The 20,095-nt window shown below is 40.5% G+C and overlaps 1 protein-coding gene across 1 annotated transcript in view; it reads left to right on the forward strand.

The window, feature by feature from the left end:
- Positions 1-20,095, forward strand: part of AGBL1 (AGBL carboxypeptidase 1) — a 209,082-nt gene that overhangs the window by 122,004 nt on the left and 66,983 nt on the right. The window lies entirely within an intron of this gene.

The raw sequence follows: 20,095 nt of genomic DNA on the forward strand, positions 1-20,095 counted from the left end.
TGGAGTTTGCTCACTTTGTGGAGTGTTTGTGGAGCGACTGTAGGTTCATAACTGGTAGTCCTGTCTCTGATGGAGGACATGATGATCACCTCACACTGGTAGCTGGGGAGTTGTGTGTTTTGGTGAGAAGGGCTTGCAGGCTTTGGCAACACGTCCCCCTCTGATTGTAACAATGGAAGATGCAACAAATCTTGAAACTGAAAGATGGGGTTAGACAAGCCCTGAAACACATAGCAGAGCATGGAGGAATAACTTCAGTACATTCTCCCATCTGCTTTTGTGTTAGGTTGTGCAGATCGAGTGCTGCAGAAACAGAAAAACAATCCTGAACAACAACTGAGTTTGTTTTGGTTCTAAACTAATTCATTTCAGTTTGGGGTGAGAGGTTCAGCAGAGAGCAACTTGGGCTTTTCTGACAGTCTCTTGTCTGTGACCACCAACAGTCATAGCTCTTGTGCTATGTTCCTCAGGACCTGAGCTATCAGTAGTCTGGGAGGACTGTTCAGTGTAGCTGGATACTAATCCAGAGTATTCGAAGCCTCTGCTGGAACCAAATGTTTCCTTGATCCTTCCAGAGAGCAGAAGCAAAAAAAAAGGAAGGTTGTGGCTCTTTTTCCTTTCACTGCACTTAGTTTCCAGCATATGGAGGACTGGAGGGAATGTCTGACCTTTTTTTTTTCTCCAGCTGTCAGAAGTGAGTGTAGCAGAGGAGAGGCCCTCAGGAGGGAGGACGTGGCTCTTGGTGACACCTGGATGAAGTGTGCTGACTGAGCTCATGTCACATGGGGAGGTGCTTTGCCTTCCCTGGTACAGATGAGCTTAAACTATAGTTAAATCTGGTGATGAGTTAAGAAGTTTGGTAAGCCTTGCATGTGGGATGGGAGCAGGGGAACAAGGATTTGGCCGTGGCTGTTACTGATTGTGAGGCCTGGGGAAGGGAAAGAACTATTCCTTTATGCTTTAATTTAAATACTTTTATCCCATGAAGTCTCCAGTGGCCCAGGTATTCTTGCGTCTTCCTACATGCTTTTTTAGTAGACTTGGATCCTCCTACACTGAAATAAATGCTTCTGTTCTGGGCCTCAGCTTTAGTGGTGGTCTGCTGGAGATAAACATGCACATTGAAGAAGGCAAATATCTTTCAGGCCCTTAATGTCTATATGTGTACATGCAGATTTATTTGACTACTTAAACTTGGACGAGATGAAACACTAAATGATCTAGTAAACACTATTATCTTTCAAGTCAACGTTGAAGGGAAACTGTTTTCTGAGGAATCTGGTCTATAGCCCATCATTAGTCATAGTACTTGTGTCCTGGTTTGGGCTGGAATAGAGTTAATGTTTCTTTTTGGTAACTAGAATAGTGCTGTGTTTGGGATTCAGCATTGGGTTTAGTATAAGAATGATAATAGCACAGTGATGTTTTTGGCTGCTGCTGAGATTTCAAGGACTCTCCGATTCCCCGTGTCCTGCCCGTGTGCAAGTGCACAAGAAGCAGGGAGGGAGCACGGCCAGAGCACCAGACCCAAATTGGCCAATGAAGTATTCGATATCATGTAACATCATGCTCACTATATAGAGGAGGGGTGGTCAGGAAGGGGCTCTCTCACTTATGGGATCTTGGTATTTCAGAATAGCTAGCTGGGAATGGGCTGGCTATTGGTCAGTGGGTGGTGAGCAATCACATTGTGCATTTCCTGTTTATATTTTCTACTACTGTCATTGTTTTCATTTTATTATCATTATTAAACTATTTCTATCTCAACCTATGAATCTCCCTTCGCTCCTCCAGTTTCCTTCCCCATTCCCAGGTGCAGGGTGAGGGTGGTTGAGCGGTTGCATGGTGTTTGGCTGCTGACCAGGCTCAAACCATGACAACTTGTAAGAGGATACTTATGAAATATTTTTTTTACATGTGTAAAATTCATTTTACAATGCATTTCAGTTGCTTGTTTGCCCTGGGATTCACAATCCCTTTTGCTGGATTCCTCACCAGGCATTCCTGAACAGACTGCTAGAGTTCTTGGTGTTCCCTCTGCCAACATCCCAACCTGAACTTCTTTTCTAGTTTTATACAAGTTGCTGTGCTCTCCCTCCTCCCGCTGTGAGGACTGGACATACTGAATGTATCAAATGCGTTATCCATGCCAACAAGTAGTTTGGCTCTGTGATGGACACTGGGAATACCTACATGTGGTAACCAGTGATCTTATCTGTTATTGTGAAACAAGGATTTCTTCTGTTTCCGTGCTGCTGTTGCTTTCATCTTGGTATCTCAGGATCTTTCTTTACTTAGAGTTGGACTTTTTTTTTTTTTTTTTTTGTTGTTGGCAGCTCTTTGAATCTCCTTGCTCTCCCTCCTCCCCAGCCCTCTGTGCTGGGGTATGCATAATGCTTCCCTGCCTGTCACAGAGATGGATGCCAGTGCATGGTTACAAAGGTTTTCTTCCAGCAGCCCAGCTGTGCCCTTTCCCCAGCTGGGCTCCCTGCCTCCGGATCAGCTCAGCGGGAGAGTGATCATCCCAGCAGGGAACCGTGTGATCGCACTTTGGGAGCCTCATGCAGCAAAAAGATGATCAGGGCCTTGGTATTTGCTTTGGTTGATGGGATCTGAAAGTTACATGTAGAGAATGTTCCTCTAGGGCTGCAGTGATGCGATTATGCTCTGGCTGCATGTGGCTGAGCTGAGAAGCGGCTCTCCGCCTTCCCTTTCACTTCAGTCAGTGCTCTAAACATCCGCTCTTGTCTGTCAGCAATGAAGAGACTTGAAGCCCTGCCACTGATGTTAAATGAAGGTAGTGGTGATGCAAGTGTCACCACATACAAATAGAGATCACTACCAAATATTGCAGCTAATTTGACTTCGTTTAATCCAGAGAGAATTGGGGAGCAATTGTTTTGCTGTGTGTGGCTGAGTATTTTGCTCCATCCTGAATAGCACTCGTGTAGGGTTTGACAAGTAATATTCAGCTAATCGGATAATGGCTATATATTTAAAATTTAAAAATAGAAACTGCTTTTCATAAGGTACATCTGGCCTTTGACCGCTGCTGGTGATGGGATGCTGCCTCATCTAGACCTGTTGACTGACCTGGTATAGTTATTTTTATGTTTTAATTTTATTTCTTTTGATATAAGTTAGAAGGAAAAATTAGTCTTAATATCCAAGATCAGTAGTGTAAATTAGTCTAAAGTGATAGTCACATACTTATCAGAAAGCGTTCTTGCAGCCTGACTTTACTTTGCACGAGTTGTTCTGTGAGAATCCATAGTAAGTGCTTGGTCTTATGACTCACTACCTTCACCCATACCTCTAACCACTTTTTAAACCACAGTAAAATAGGAAAGCTTTAAAAGGAATTAATCTCTATTATGTTTTGGAGAATCCATGAAGAAGAGTATCACTTCCATTATGAAAGTGATATAAAGTGCAGCGGATGAGCAAGAGCCCTGTGCTTTGTTCCTGGGTCTGCTACCAGTGGATTATGAGAATTTGGTCATTGTCTCCTCTTTTTGGCTGAGTTTTCTTCCTTAGAGAATAAGATAATGACATACCATAACCTTTGACTGGTTTGAAATGAAGACGAAAATATGTATATTGGGAGCATTTTCTCCTCAATCTACATCTAGTACTGTTTTAACTATTAAGCTTGTTTTTAACTTGTAGAATGTAGAAAATATTGTTCTCAGAAAACTCTAAATTTGAGGAATGGTGCAGAGTAGCCTTTGGTGAAGCTTTCTGGATTGCTTTAAAAAAATTTCATCTGTTCAAGTACACTGAAACTAGATCAATTATGATGACAGTTTTGTAAAATTTGGAAAGCAGGGTTCAGTAAGGGAACTTGTGAAAAGTCTGATCATAGAACCATGAAAGGAGGTTTTTATAAAGAAATGGAACTCTGCTGTCCACACTGTGCCACAAACTCATTATCACACATTTGAGCATTGAGTGGTGTGTGTGCTCATGCACTCCTGGGCAGTTGCACTCTGACTTGCAATGTGTTCATGTGCCGTTTCCCACGTGCCTGCTGTACACCCCTCTGTCAGCAGCCGGTTCCTGCAGCCGTTGCCCAGATTCTGCTCAGACCTGCCGACCATCTACACACACCTGGCACTCACATGTCTGCGCTCAGAGTCACAACATGGTAGTCAACATTTTGTGGTTTTGGCTGGACTTCTCCAGACACTGCAGTTCTAGATAAATATTGCTATTTATTACACCTAAATTTAGGGTTATTAATTATATCAGTATAGCCTAATTTATATCACCATAAACAGCAGTAATAAATGATGCCAAATGCTAACACTCGATGCTTGCCAACTGTGCCTGTTTGATGAGGGTTGTTTTTCCCCCCAGTTCCCAGAAGTATTAAATTAAAAATGATCGGCCTTGCAAGATCATTGATCAAGCAAGAAATGGAAGCTCCTGGGGATGTGAATTTGTTTTAAAAAATACTTCACGTGCACCTGCTCATGGAATGTCTATGTAATTTGTGTATTCGGAAATGCTCTTCCCACTAACAAATCCCTAACAGGCCAATATCACAGTTCTCTGAGTTCATGTCTCACTCCTATGTTGTCACTTTCTTCCTCTTCCTTTACTTCCTTTTAACGTTTCCTCTTTCTTTTCTTCTGTTTGCCCTTTTCTCACTCTCCCCTCCCTCCTATTGAATCAAAGAAGCTTTTCATTGAAAAGAACTTCAAGCATTTTATAAATGAATTGAATCAATCAGTGGAGATGAGAGCTGATGACTCTCTTCTTGGTAAAGGAAGATAAATTTTTTTGGAAGCTGCATGATTTCTTCAAGGCCATGAGGTAACCATAGTAGCAGTTAGGAAGAGGAAATCCTGATTTGCATTTTGGATTATAGCCATGGACTATTCTTTATCTGGTTTACAAACACTCTGTTCCCTCCTGCACCTGCCCTCCCACAACACAGGCTGAGTAAACTTTTCTGCTACTCAAAGGTAAGGCAGGTGAGGTGCTAGGTTTCTTGTCTCTGTTGATATTTGCTCCCACTTTATTAAGGCTGTTCATTCCATCCTATTTTACTTATGGGGCTTTGTTCATTACCTCCTCAAATCCAGCAGAGAAAAGCTTTACTACTTTGACAAATACTGAAATGAAGAGATAGGAATGTCTGCTAAAATCCGTTCTAGAACAGGTATACTCTGCACCTTCTCAAAAATTACAAAGGGAAAAATTAGTGTGTTCCCACTTACTCTTCAGAACCTGCTCATTTTTGGATGGATGCTCTTAAGAGGAGGAGAAACAGCACGTTTGTCTCTATACCCCAAATCCACTCTTTGTATATGTGGCTTATTTTCTCTCCTGTATTAATGCTTACTCTCCTGCACTGAGATATTGTACTCTCCAGACAGTAAGAGGCAGAAATGATCGAGGACAGGACAAAAAAAAAAAAGCTAATAGCCAGTCTAAGGAGTCAGTTTATGATCCAGAACTACATCCTCAAGGATTAAAGCTTGAGGTGATGTCATGCAAAGCTGTACAACTGCAGCCATCCCTCCTTCCCTCCCCCTCCTTTTCTGTATTGCCTCTCTGTGGTCAGAGGACTGAAGAGGAGTTTAATTCTCAGAATCTAGCCTTGCATAACTAAATTGGTGCCATGCACTATGCAAACACACTCCAAAGGCGCTCTCCTGACTAGCTAATCTACGATGTGTGTTTTTCTCTAAGGATAGTGCAGAGATGTGGAAAGGCTGGGAAAGGAGCGTTTTCGAACTCTGTCATTAATTAACGCAGTGGGAGAGTTTGTCTCGAGGAGAGAGAGGTACTACAGGATTAGTGTGCTGCTGGTCTTTGGCAGATGCTGTATAAGTCTGTCCCCTGTGTTGTCATCAGAGATCCTGCATCTAAATTGGCACCACCATGCTGAAAGTAGTTGGATGTGTGGAAGCCAAGGTATACTTGGATAAAAGAGCATTTTGTAAAAGATTCAACTATCACTCGTTTATAATGGCTGTGCTCTGAGCTGCACATTGTAAGGTGGCATATCTGCATGCACTGATACTTTCCTCAGGACCTTAGAGGCGATAAAAATACCAGTTTTGGGAGCATCTGTACTGGCTTGTTTTGTGGCTCTGGGAGGAGCATATGAAGTGTGGGCTAACTTTTACCAAGCAGAGTATACATTTTCTCAGCTATTTACTGTTTTTGTGCCTCAAGTGTTGCTTCTGTTGCCCTCCACTAAGAGGGAAGTGATGGATTTGGGATCTTAGGTTAGTGAATGTGGCTAGTGTGTGCACAGCATGAGAGAAAATATGAGCTGCAATATTCCTCACCTCTTATCTCTGTAAGCTGTTCCTTGGTGGAACCAACAGTGGGGTCAGGCCCTGCAACATGCCCTTCTCTGAGTACCTTTCTGTGCTCTGGGAGGTGCCTCAATTTCAACCAAGGCCTTTTACACTGTGCTGATGTGACAGCCCATCCTTGGCTCTCCTTCTGTGATAAACATCCGTCTGCAGGCGGCTGCACCCCAGGACTCTCCTGTCTGACAGTGCTTCCAATGCAGTATTGTTTATTCCTTCCTTTATCAGCTGGAGCTGCTGGGCCTCCTGAGTTATTAGCTCTATTCACTCATTGTCAGTGTTTCCTCCTTCGTAAATATGTCCCCATACGTCTCTGCTCCTGAGGAATATGCTTTCTCTTCTATTTACTGCTTTTCCCAGGCCCCCACCTCTTCATTGCTCTCTCCACCCAGTGGCCCAATAACAGCCAAGGAGATAAATAAGCTACATAACTCTTCCCAGCTATTATTTTTTGTTGTTGTTGTTGTTGTTGCCCTGCATGGTAATATATATAATAACAAGGAAACAAATCTTATTACTAAAGTAATTACAATAAATAAAAATCTGAGAGGGGAGATGAAGGAAGGGTCTGTCGGGGGAGTGATTGCAGTAGGATTTTTTAAAATTTAATTTACTTGAGATGTTCTCTGCCACTTTGTTGATACCCTGCTGAGGGGGGGCTGTGACTAATTAGTAGCCAGCTGTTGTTCTAACACCCTCACCTAATTTATTGTGTGGCTTAGTCTCTAAAACAGGAGCCTGTGTGATATCATTGTCTATGGGACTTGGCACCAGCCTTGTGTCAGTGGTTGGCTTTATTGCTTGGTGCTTTTGTTTCCCAGAATCTGAATAGCTGAAATTTTGGGTGCTTTGCTGTCATTCCTTTTCTCTTCCAGCTTATCCTATGTGCTTCCAGGAGTTTGGGCCAGAGGGTACACTTAATCTACTGTATTATAATTGCTTGTCCCAGTATCCAGCCTAATAACTGACCAAAAAAACTGCTAGTTTTTAACAAATTGCCCAGACAACTGTCTGTGTGCCTTGGTAGAGAACAACAGCAGAAAGTCTGCTATGGACAGGGTCTAGGGTTTATTAAAATCTGAAGTCTAATATCTCGTTCTCCTGCTTGCAAGTTTCTTATGAAAGTACCATATTGTTGCTTTCCAATAGAATGGAGGTTACAGTACTGTCTGTCTTCTAAATGGTCATGAAAATTAATTAGTTAATGGCCATATTAAGAACTGGAATGATCTAATGCATTGTCCCTTGCTTCGTTAGTCTTCCAGTTGTCAATTGCAAAAGCAGGTGCAGTCTTTGTAAAACTCTTAAACAGTAAAGGTACCCCACAAGTTGAGTGCAATTCCCTTGGATCTTTCATGCCCAATTTATGCTGGGGGTGCAAGGTCACTTGGGAATTTCACTACAAAAATCACTTGCTGTGGGTTCAGTGATATTACTTTCTTGGACTACTAAACACATCATCTTTTAGCCTTGGAAATTATTTCATTTTAGATAGGTGCTACCTCGTATTTTCTAGTTAGCATGAATATTAGATATGAACACGATGTTCCACGGGCACAGAAAGGAATCATTTTGTTCTGCATTTGTGTCTGTTTTCCTGACTGTTAATGGTAGTTCATAATCAGATCTATGCACTCCTTTGAAGACATTTTCAGGAGTCAGGAGACTGGTGTACAAAGCTAGCTTTTAGTAAAGTTAATGAGATGATTGAATTATATTATTATTCTTGTTAGCTTGATTGTGTATCATTATCCCTTTAGTTTGTTATTATGCTTATTTGAGTCCTCTTTGTGTTATATTATTCCCATAACAATTGTGCCTGTGCTAGGCTCTGTATAGATACAGACAAGGAGCAGCTGGTCCCTCGTTAGGAACTGATGCATTAGTGGAACATCATGTGCATGAGGATTGGTGAGAATGCAGAGGATGCTGAGCTGTTGGCTCACATGCAGCCTGATCCATCCTTGTAGCCCTGGTGACATGATGCACTTCATGGAGGTGTGAGCTTTGTAGTTACAGTTCTTCAGTATTACAATCTGGGATACAGAAAGCATCCCGATGCAATTTCTACAAGCACCTGATGAAGATTTGTGAAGGATACCTCAGTGTCATCAATGCAGGAACTGGAGAATTGTATTAAAAATTATGAGTCTCTTTATATCTTCTTGGAATTTGCAGGAGGTATCTGTAAATCTTGACCCAGCTGGCTGCATTGGCAAACCTACACTGAGAAATATTATAATTACTGCTGAACTTGTATTTTACTTCTTACTTGATTGTGGTAGGCATCAAATACTGATCTCAAAGTTGAATATTTTGGAGATGAGCTAATGTCATAAGTAAGGGGACTGTTTTGGTCACCCATCTCAAGATCAAGTCTGATTATCCAAGTTAATGGCTATTGGAAGCAACAGATTCAGAGATGGAGTTGTTATTCATAGGATGGGAAAAGAGAAGTCCACAAAATGAAATTGTAAAAACTTCACTTTTATAGATGCAGTGAAGAATGTCCGATATTTTACTGCAATATCCACGCTACCTGGAAAGCTGAAATTGCCTGGGAACGAAGGTTATTGTCTCTTGTAATATACCTTCATATATTACACTGTGTAATAAATCAGGCAGTATTTCTTTAGCCCTGAAAACTGGACATCCCTGGAGTTTCAAGTGACATTTCACGTTTTATATAACCATTCAGTCCCTCTTAACTATTAAAACACATCATTTTTTTGTGAAATATGCACAGAATTTCTTATTGAAAGCCTATGAATAAAAAAACCTGGAGCTTAGTTATGCAAGTATAAAGCTGCTTTTCCATGAGTTTGCTTTAAAAACATTGTGTTGGATTAGGTCTGTGTCTTGGCTAATGTTGTTTAACATATTTATTTATATATTTCTCTCACTTTTCCCTCCCCTTTCTTTGGAATCTGTTATTCAAATGTAACAATAAAAATAGGCAAAGTATAGTGATAGGAAAGGGGATATATAATGGCCTTGGGTTGGAGAAACAAACCAGCAATTGAAAATAGTGTTTGTAGAAATGGGATGAAGAGGCTTATCCACAAAAATAAGCTTCATTTGAAAGCTTATGTTTTCAAAATTGCTTGTGCAAAAATGAACCTACAGAGGACCAACTGGAGTTGAATTGTTCACCTGTGCACATGGTTCATATGATTGCACATGCAATTGGGGTAATTACATGGGCAAATTTTGCTCCAGTGGTTTCAGCAAATTGCCACCCTAATTTATAAATCCAGCTGAATGTCCCACAGAAGCATCAAGAAAATGAAAACCAGAAAATTGAGTCAATGTTGGAATGACAAAGAGTGAGAAATCAAAACCTCTTCTGCAACCTAACAGGAAGCACTGCTGGGAGTCAGAAAAATAGTGCAGCACAGTTTGAATGCTACAAAGCAGCTGTGAGTCTTGAAGGGGTAGATAAAACTGAAGAGCTTCTGAAGTCATATAGCCCAGGTTTGAGGTGGCGGGGAACAGAGGGTGAGATTGGAAGGAAAGAGAGCTCTAGTAGTAGTGTACCTTGGGTCTATGCTTACTGCAAAACTCTGAAGTTAGTATTTGAACACACCCTAGCTCAGGGATACCATAACCCTGATAGGGACTCTTGAGTAATTGTGATGATATTTTACTGCATAGGAATAGTGGTGATTTATGCTGTAAAATTCTATAGAAATTATGCTATGTTCAGAACTGTATAGAGCTGAGAAACTTCTCCATGTCATTTTAGATTTGGCTTGTTGAATTTCAGAAGTGGATATGTCCTTATATAAAGTTATTATATGTTCCATTATATCCCATAAAACTCTTCCAGGTCTGGGGAAGTAGAACACAGAGAAGGAATGGTAGTGAACAATATAGTCTAGATCCAAATTCACCTTTTGGAGTTCTTTCATTCGTCTGTCACAAATGAAAAGGACACAATGCATAATTATTAAAGTAGTTGGAGAAGAGCTGCTATGTTCTACTGTATATATATTATAGAATGTAAATAGGAAAAATGATTTATTTCTAAACATGCACGCAAAACTATCAGGTTAGTTTCTTCATGTAATGCTGGTTTTGTAGCTTTGCTTTTTTTGTAAAGTGACCAGACAATAACAAAGTGCAAGGATTCTTTCCGTGTACATCCCATGATAGCATCTCTAATAGTAGTAGTTTCCTTCTCTGTGCCACAAGTTCCCCCATTTTTCTCCCAAAATATTAATGAGCTCAGCTTCTGAAGGAGAGGGAAATACTAGGTCTCCCAGGGACACTGGCTCCCACTGAGCACTGCCTGAAGCAGAAATTTCGCTCCCAGTTCTAGCTCTGGTCAATGATGTCTTTTGCCAGAAGGAACAGCAATAACACTAATGAAAACTCACTTCTTGAGGAATGTTTCCTGTATTTGTTGTCTGTTATTTAACAAAAGGTCATTAACATAAAAACAAAAGGCAAAGATTAAAAAAGTCATGATTTTTCTGTCTTTCCAGTAACGGTTATGGCACATAAGAGGATGTAAAGTACAGAGCAGCTGAACACTCATAAACTATTTTAATACCATTTAGAAATGAGAAGAAGCAGGGGAAGAAGCTTATGTAGCAGCGTAGTTTATTGCACTAATCAGTCATTTCTTGTCCTGGTTCGGGCTGGAGTAGAGTTCCTATTGGTTTGGTAGCTGGAGGAGTGCTGCAGCACCCTGAGACCCCAGGGGCTCCCCAGGCCCCAGAGCCCTCACCTGTGTGCGGGGGCGGGGGGAGCACAGCTGGAGGGATGGGCCCCGATTGGCTGATATTCCGTGTCATGTGACATTGTGCTCACTATATAAAGGCAGGAGTGGGCCGGGAGAGGCTCTCACTTCCGGGGGTGTGGCTGTGGGGCCTTGGTGTTCGGGATGGCCGACCGGGAGCAGGCAGGTGATGAGCAGCTGTATTGTACATTACCCGTTGATACTGCTGTCAGCGTATTATTCTGTCACTGTTATTAAACTGTTTTTCTCTCAACCCACGAGTCTCCCTTTGCCCCTCCGATTCCCTCCCCATTCCCAAGTGGGGGGAGGGTGGGTGAGAGACTGCATGGCATTTAGCTGCTGAGCAGGCTCAAACCACAACACTTCTACAGAGTGCTATCATGGTTTTAAATCCTTGCTTCGCTGACATTAAAAAAATTGGTGGTCTCTCATCCAAGTCCCTAATAGATCCTGGTCTATATCTTGAAAATCTCTAGTACCACATTTGAGCTAGTAGTGAATTCTATGCTTAGATAGATATAATATTAGGCAAAGCAGGTCTAGATTATACCTGTGATAGCACAGGATTGATGCAGGGTCTGAAAGTGAAGTAGAAGGAGCTATAGACGATAAGCTGTGCTTTACTTGGATATTTTAAGGTGACAAAAATAACATTTTTGGGGTTAGGCCAAGATCTCTGGAAAGGCAGCTGACACTTTGAGTTGAGCCTTCTGCATGGAATAGCCAAGCCTCCTGCTGATTTACCTGTCTAGTGCCTTGTTATAAACACCTGTAAAAGCTGAATGTGGAAGGCAGTAGGAGAATAAGTGTTTTCCCTCCTTCAGAACATGCATGTTGCACAAAGCTTGCTTTGGAGTAACTTTGTTTTGGGAATACGTTGTCTGGTCTCGTGCACATGCTAGTTTTCAAGTGGAGAAGAGCTAAGTGTTTTAAGTCACAGCAATTTCTGTCTCTTTCCCTGACATGCAGGTGAGGGCACCCTTGAACTGTGCAACTTCTCTGTCTATCTTTAGACAGATTTGAATGGTATGTAATCCCATCCAGTACACAGTCTATTTAAAATCAAATAGTGTCTGTATCAATGGCTTTGAGCTTTCAGGCTCATAACACTAATACAGCTGGGAATGTAAATAAAAAGGAGAATATTAAGAAAAAGCCTCTCTTGGTAAACAGCAGAAATAATCCAAAACAAGTATATCTTTCCATTACAGTTTTTTACCAAAACAAAACCCCAGTTTGGGGCTGTTATTTATAATGAACTAGCTTTTCCAGTGTTGATACTTTTTTAACTGATATGTATCAGTTCTGATTATGTGTACTGATGATAGAACTTTTATTATATCTTTTGTCCCAAAAGGTCTTGAAGTGCCACAACAAACTACCTCCTCTACTTTCAGGCATTGCTTACGGTACCGCCTTTGGACTGGTGCAAAGTAACTCTCTTGTAAACTCTGAACCCATTGCCTCAGAAATGCTGAGAGTTCCTGGTTTTAAGCCAATTGGGCAGAAATTGTGGCAACTAGGTCTGTAGCAGATGTTGCAAACTACAGAGTGACTTGAAAAGAAATCACTTAGGTGTAATCAAACCCCTTCTGTTTTGTGTTTTTCCCTAAGCATTTTTTTAATCTTTGAGAAACACATGTGGCAGGTCTGAAACCATAATTTTACTTTCACAGTCTCATATGGGATGGTTGGTCCCTAAAGAGCAGATATCTAGCAAGAATTAATTCTCCCCAAACTAGCTGTGGTGCATGTATGATTCTGTCATTGCTAATTCCTATTTAAACCTGATGTGAGACTAAACAAGGAGTTTGCTTTGAGGTTTGCCAAAAACTCTCTGGTCCAAATGATACAGTATTCTATGTGTGTAAATGTATTTACAATCATGGTAATAGAATCCATTTTGATCCAGATTGTAAAGATTGAAAAGCTGCAGTTGTGCTTGAAAAATACATATGCGTTTGCATGCACAGTTACTCAAGTTCGGGTTTAGGCATTTAAGTGGCCATTTTTGCTCTCATTTTTGATTATTATGTTCATCCTGCAGGAATGGATTTGCACAAATCAACAGCACAAATATGCATATGTTTTATTGCATGCTATCCTGAAAATATGTACCTTATTGCACAAAAACTTGTGTTGATTTATCTTTTTTTCCCCTTGAAATTTCTATTCTGTGGAATGTGAACTGCAGTGGCTGAAGAGCAGTTCTCCAGCAGCATGTTTTCCTTTTCCAAATGGTTAACTCTCGTAATTGTTTCTGTAATGTAAGATAGTATTTCTAGCTAACAGTTATTTAGGGTACTGTCATGGCAAGCCATAATTCAACCTTGTTGCCTAGTGGTCCAAATAATGACCAAGGCTTGCCCCAGCTGAATTATCATTCTTTTGCTTCTTTCTTTCCCTTCATACACATAAACAAGTCTGTGTTTTTGCCATACTTTGAAATACAAAGGAAATCAGAAGCGATATTTTTGATTCAGAGCTTCATCCTGTCAGCTTCAGGGAGAGAACTGCTTATTGGGGTATGAAGGCCTTTGAAGGGCTCCTTGGTGACTTGGCCCATAGGCTTCCTAGAGGCTCACCAGGCTCTCCTCTGTCACATCTTTAATATATCTGTATAGAGCATCTACTGCAAACACTTGGGAGAGGATGAAGAGGTCCAATCTGACTTGAGACTGGAAGATTATTTGAGTTGATGCTAAACTGCTGCTCAAAGACCTTGGCCACACTGAAATTTGCACCAAAATTAGGAACCTTTAAATCAGCTGACTTCCAACTTGACTCAGTTTATGGAAATAACACTTATAAAGATGACTGTGTTTAATATACCTCCTGAGGTTCTCCTTTAAGAAAGAGTAGACATCAGCAAAGGATAGTAGCAATGTGAATGCCATGGAAGTATGAAGTTTCGTCAGTAAACTTTTGCTGAGGAAGAAATTAATTTTTAAGTTCCTTCATATTAATAAGACTGTTAAGGGTTAGCATAATAAAGGTTTATTGATTAATTTTCAAGCTGTGATTTGCCTGTGATTCTTTTAAAAGAAAATTATATTTCTATGAAATGGAAATATGCAAAGACTGCATGACAATGACCTAATAAAGTGGCAAACCATACTTTTTAAAATCACTCATTGGGATCCAAAGTGGCATCTTAATTTTTGGAATTTAACACCATTCACTTTGGGGGAGTCTGTGAATCCTTTGAAGTAATATGGAAGTTTGTCTGACCTGGGAAATGCTAACAATTACAAAATGCGTCTATGAAAATGTTCATATAAGTTTAGGTGTGGAATGATGATGGAAAGCTTTGTAAGTTGCTAAAATAACATGAAAAGGAAAGTTCGAACTTCAACTTTCTAAATAATAATTCATGGGCACATAGGGTGGATGGTACAACAATTTGACTGGTTAGATGTGGTGGCTGTGATCAATCATGGGTGCTTCAAGGACACTTTGATTAAAAAGAGTCTGTTCTGGGCTCATCTGGAGAGTTGGGGGATGCCTAGGGGATGCTGGGGGTGCTCTGCAGAGACTGGGCTCTGAGTGGGGCAGAGTGAGGTTTGTAAGAGCAAGCTGAGAAAGGGGGTCTGACCCTGTTGCATGAATGTTTGGGAGACTGGAAGTGTGAGTGGGGAGTTGTGGCTTTGGATATTTCACACTGGAGTGGGGAAGGTGATTCAGGATGTTGTAAGCAAAGAAAGAGGTGAGTGCCACAAGCTGCTTCTGTTTGTGCTCAGGCAGCCCAAACATGCTGATATAATCAGTTAATCTGAGCCACTACCATGATCAAGCTACATGCCTGCAGGATAATGGCAAAAGAGCCTGGATGGATCATTGTTTGTTTGCCATCTGTGCTAACACTTGAGAGACAGAACAGAGACTTGTGTTAGTGTAATAGAGTAGAGCTGAGGCCCAAGCAGTAGCTCCAGTCTCCTCTTGTTTGTGTTTTCAGGTGTCACCTGGGAACTAACTTGCTGAAATTTTTCATTAGGGAGTGATTTCTGATTACTTTAGGTAGCCCAGAGCAGGACCTGCTGGATAATCTCAAGAGGCTTCCCTGGAAGCCTTGTCTCCATTTTGTGCCCTTAAAGAGGCTGAAGAGATAAGATATGTCTCCATTAGGCAGCCAAGTTCAGGAGCTTATCTGCATTGCTTTAAGCTTGCTAGTTTCACTTCAGCCCATTAGTAAACCTTTTTCCCAGACTGGGAATGAGGTGGGATTCTTAGTAATTCTCTAATACCTAGTGCTTATAAGCTGCCTTTTCTTTTTCCACTTTAAAATGTCACATTGGATTCCTGATGGAATTAGCGATTTTTATCTTTCCTTCTCTCTGCTAGACCTCTGACTTTTTTTTTTTTTATTATTTTTTTTTCCAGTTTTCTTCTACACTGAAGACTTAATTTCTCACATATGTGAGACAGGGTATAAATTAAACAAACAAGCTGGCAGATAGACAGAATGGTTCTTCATGTCTGGAAAGCTGCAATGAGCTGTGACTTAGGAATTACAGTGCTTCATATTTAAACTTTTCTTTTTGATGCATTGGGGTGGCACAGGAGCTGACAGTGACATATGGAGAAGGCCCTCTTAGCAGGATTGAGGCTGTTATGTGATAAATGACACAGTATGTCAAAGGACTTCTGTTATCCATCATGCTGGCTTCCTCTAAACACACTCTCACTAAAAAGAGAAGTAGCTACACAAACAGCTGGGGGATGCTGTAGGTAGGGTCAATGGTGTGTTCAAAAGAAAAAATAAGAAAGCTGGAAAGTGTATGTTCACATGGGAATTAATAACCTCTGAGTGTTGGGTTCATAATTTTAAAGTTAAAATTTGTTTAAACATCTGAGGTACCCCAGTTTTACATCTTTGTCAAGAATGATCCTTAGCTTCAACAGTTGTCTCAAAAATCGTTCAATCAAAAGGTTTCAAAAACCCACCAGGCTTTCAGTGCTGAACAGCTAAGCATTCTCTAAAGAAAGACCATTTAGCATCAAGTTTTGTACTGAAAGCATGGTTCTGTCCCCCGATACATCCCCAGACATTCCCTCCTCTTCCTTTCACCTCTGGTAGTTCAAAATGCAGAAGAGTGAAAGTCATGATCTATACTTTCCTAAATACATGAGAGGCATGAGAAAGACAAACATAGTAACAGAGTGGTACAGCTGCTGTTACAAATGTAACCAATAGAAAATACTTTTGAGAGAAGAAACAGGGCTTTGACTCTCAACACACTTGATACAGGACTATCCTCTGTAGGACACTTTCTACTATTGTTGACCATTCAAGTTAAGAAATAATGGGGCAGGCTTTCAGAGATCTGTGTCTTCCACTGTTGGAAAATTTCTTGGCTTTTGTTCTCAGATTTCTTCTCTCTCTGTCGTCTTTACCCCAGTAGTACCTCTGTATTTTTTTCATTCGTTTCAGATTGACACATGTACCAGTGGCTGTTCAAGAGGAGCAAGGGATGTGTGGCATAACATAGGCACTTGTCCATTTCAACCTCCTTTAGTCCATCGCTTCATCAGCTGTAATGGCTGTTTCCCCCCCCTACTTGATTAATGGACCCTCAATAACTATGTAGTCTATAAACCTAGACAAGACAAGTAGTCTGTCTCTTTTGATCCCTGAACTCCTAAAAGCCTGATTCTGACTCTGCTTAAGTGGTGTTTATGTGCCCACATGCACAATAATAATTGGTGCAGAATATCAAATGTCACTACTTGACATTTCATTCATAATAGTAGCATTTAAAGTAAAGGCTTTAATTTGATGATTCACCAGTGGCCAATGTCAAATGATCTGGGATGGTCTTCATGTTACAAGTGTCAATCAACAAATGGATTACTCTGAAGATAATTTAATCAAGAGCCCATCAGTGAACTGTTTTAAGAAAATCCCCTTGCTTCCAGATTATCACTGCAGCCTTTTTGCATATGAAATAAGGGCATAGTCTTGGTTTAAGAATGGCTACAACTTCTGTAGCCCCTCTAACAAACCCATTTCTGGGAGGATGGAGTTTCAAGTCCTCAGGTGTATCAGTTCTGTAGTTTAATACAAGACTTCAGGTTCCATGGCTATTGAGCTGGAAGCTCCTGCCCAGAACAAAATTTGTTAAACACAAATCAACCTAAATATATAGATAACACAGCTCCCAATGCTGCTGTGCTCCACTTTATTTGACAGTACAGCTTTTCCTTCACAAGCTCTTCATGTGATGAGACACTTATTTCAGCTGTTGACCCTTATCAATGACCCCTCACTGGGAGATCAGGTGTAGAGAACCAGGCTATTATCTGCCTTCCTCTCACACATTTCTAATCAAAGCAGCCAATTTTGTTAACGCCTACAGCTGAAGTCACAGTGAGGGAGACCCAGCTGAGTACAGAGAAAATAAGTGCTTAGAATGGCAGACCCAGGGTAAGAAATCCTTAAGGGTAGGGCTAAAAAAGAAAAGCCAAGCTGGGAGAAAAGATGAACAAGTAAAGCAGGGAGAAATTCTAAATTCTAGTTTCATATTTAATATAAGAAGTCATGAAAATTAGTTATTGGAGTCATCTCTCCGCCCTCCATGCATCTCTCCACGCTCCTTTAGCTTTCTTACTCCAATGAGCATTGGTAACACACTAGCATTGTATTCTGGTTTTGGTGTATGTTCTTAAGACAAAATAGGTTTAAAAAAAAAAAAAAAATCCAAAGCAGCTCTGACAGTAAGATATCTCTTCAGATGTTACAAAAGTTACTGTTTATTCCAGTTATCTCATCTGTTGAGTCTTTCTGTCTGTTGAATTCTCTCTAGACTCAGACAATACTTAAAAATTTGAGCCCCAATGCACTGGGTTCAGAAGCTGAGCAGGATGGCCACATCGCACCTGCCACTTTGATCTTCAAAAGCTTTAGTCTAAGATACTAGTTATCACTGTTGTCATTACCTGTAACCCGAGACATCTTGTTAAATAGGGAAGTAATCCTTGATGATGTGTCAAACAATTGTGCTGTTCCCTGCCTTGGAGCACTAGTTTCAGCTGATAACCACTATGCTTGCTTACTTTCCAACATGATGTAGAGGTGTCACTTTATTGTATCTGAATGTTTTAACTGCACTTCAGTAACAGGTAAATGATACCACGATCTTATAACCTGGTAGAGCAGGTTGTCAATAGTTTACACTCACAAATAATGGGCTGGCATCTCAAGCTGGATACTGAGGCACTGCCTTTGTCTTTGATTTTCAGTTTTTTCTTGTTTAAAGGCCCTGTAGGCTGTAATTGCTTTCTGGGACTGATAACATTGTATTGTTAGCCCTGGATTTGAGAACAGCTGTTGTCTTCAGTTCCTGTATGTTTCGTTGTCTGGTTTATAATTATAGCCCATAAATTGTGTTAGGATTCTCGGTAACAAGGAGTGTACTGAAAATGAGATTCTTTTCAGTATTTGTGTCACTTTGTGGAAGACAGAGGAAAAGAAACTGTCAAATAATGAGTGCTGTTTTCCTCATTTTTCTGGGTTTTTGATGTGAGCAAGAGTTTGGCATTTTTTTCCAGGAGTGCAATCAGATGTTCATCCAGTGCTACTTGGATTTGCAGCATGAACTTTCCGCCAGAACCACCACACTGCAGAAGCTTCTTAGCCATAAGAGTCTGATATTAGCATCTTTTCCAGTGAATGACCTGATTCCTCATTTGTAATTCTCAGCAGCGAAGCTAATGGAAGATGCTCTAAGCAAAGTCATGAGTCTCTGTGTGTAAACAAAACAACACTGAGAAACACCCTGAGGATGAAGATGGTTATGGTTTGTTGTGTTGTTGGTTTTTTTTTTGTTTGTTTGTTTTGTTTTGTTGTGGTTTTTTTTGTTTGTTTTTTGTTTTTTCCCCATGCTTTATACCTTTTCAGTTGTGTGAATTGAAATGTAAATATTTTGGTTGATTTTCCTTGCTATCCCAGCATAGAGTGTTTTTTTCCCTTGTTTTACCCCCACAAGGAGTTAGATCCTAATTTTGTTTCAGTTCAGAATCTGTCTCTCCTTGTCTTTTACTTTTGCCCTTTCTTTCTCTGTGAATGTCTTTCTCTCCCCATGCAATTCTGTTTCTGCCTTTTGCCTGCCACTCTCCTGATCTTGTTTTTATTTATTTATTTTTGTTTATGTAATCCCAATGAATTACCAAAAGTTCGTGTTTAGCATGATGTGGACCAAGAACCACAGAAACACCAAAGTGACCTGTGTCATTACTGGTGGGGACCATTCACAGAACTCTGTTTACTGTTGCTTCCTGTTAGTAGAGAGACTGCTTGAAAATAGTTCATTTTTATCAGATGGATTCAAAGAAGGACATCGCAAAATACTGTAATTTAGAGAGGTCAGTTTCCACACAGCATATAGAAAAGCTTATGTTACTCTGGCTGTTCTCAGGTAAACAGATTATTGTATAGATTTGGTATCCAAGATCCTGGGAATTGTTTAGGATGTTATCAGTTTTATGAGATGTAGTACTGGTTGAAAAGGTGTGTTCTTAGTGTCAGCTATCTTCAGCATAGCACCGTCTCATGTGCAACATGTCTTGCTTATCTTTATGCCCCCCCTCTGTTGCTCTGGCTGTATACCTCAATATTGACCTGTGGATAGAACTGTGTCACTCTGGAATCCATCTATGCTGTCATCTGAGGAAACTCTGACCCAATAGTTCTCCTGCATTTGTACAATAATTCTTCCTTTTCTATTCGGCAAAATGGACTATATCATATTCCTTAAGTAGTTTTGCTCCCTGTTGGCCTGTGCTATTACAATATTTTCCCCTATTACTTATGTAGAACTGTTTTATATTAAATAATAGTGTTAAGCAGTCTCATTATTAGCATTCAGAAATCTTTAGCATAGCTTAAACTCTCCTTGGATCTAGAGCCAACTCAAATCCTATTAAAAATATTTCTGAGTTTGTATCTTCCAAACCATAGCTTTCATTCTGTGGCAATTTCTCTTCATCACCAAGAAATAACAAGCAATGATTGTGAATACTC

This window comes from Tyto alba, unplaced genomic scaffold (genome assembly GCF_018691265.1).
Source record: "Tyto alba isolate M040663 unplaced genomic scaffold, T.alba_DEE_v4.0 Super-Scaffold_41, whole genome shotgun sequence".
In the NCBI taxonomy this organism is placed as follows: domain Eukaryota; kingdom Metazoa; phylum Chordata; class Aves; order Strigiformes; family Tytonidae; genus Tyto; species Tyto alba.